Below are 718 nucleotides of genomic sequence, written 5' to 3'. Positions count from 1 at the left end.
AAAAGAGACTCCCCTGAGGCTTTCCGTAAGCTCAGCCTACAAACCACATGCTAATGATGGCAGAACCAGGGCGTGCAGAGTCCATTTGAGAATATTCTCATTTTTAGGCACGTTACAAACACAGGAGCCTCCTTGTCTTTCGTGGTCTGAGTTTCTGAACCGCTAGGGTGCACGTTACTTCTCTCTGTCTTATTAAATGTCATTTTCAATGGAAAATGTTAAGATTTGAACTCAGTAGTTCAAATGCTACGCGCGCTAATGTTTTCCTGCTCTCTAAAAGGAAAAGTCTCCAAGTTCGGTTCGAATCTCCTTAACGTTTATTTCTATACCGTTTGGAAGAATAGTGGCATAGATGTTCCTGAAGGCGAGACAATGAAAAACGAATTTAGCGAGTCAGGCTGAGTGGATATTTTCAGCCTTCTGGTCTACCCCCTCAGCAAAGTTCTTCCTACTTTTTTCTCTCTCTCTCTTTTTTGTTGTTAGGGTTTCATGAGCTCTGAAATGGATGCCGGGCTCCGTCACAGGAGGGATGCTTGGCGCTCCTTCGGTGCGTTTTGTACGTCTGGATGTTCCCTCTAAGAAAGCCGGTATAAATGCACTAGTGCAGTGGTCCCCAACCTTCGTGGCACCAGGGAATCTAACGCCTGAGGATCTGAGGCGGAGCTGAGGCGGTGATGCTGGCGCTGGGGAGCGGCTGCAGATACAGGTGAAGCTTCGC

This window comes from Pteropus vampyrus, unplaced genomic scaffold (genome assembly GCF_000151845.1).
Source record: "Pteropus vampyrus isolate Shadow unplaced genomic scaffold, Pvam_2.0 Scaffold833, whole genome shotgun sequence".
Classification (NCBI taxonomy): domain Eukaryota; kingdom Metazoa; phylum Chordata; class Mammalia; order Chiroptera; family Pteropodidae; genus Pteropus; species Pteropus vampyrus.
Note: the sequence above shows the minus strand (reverse complement) of the source record.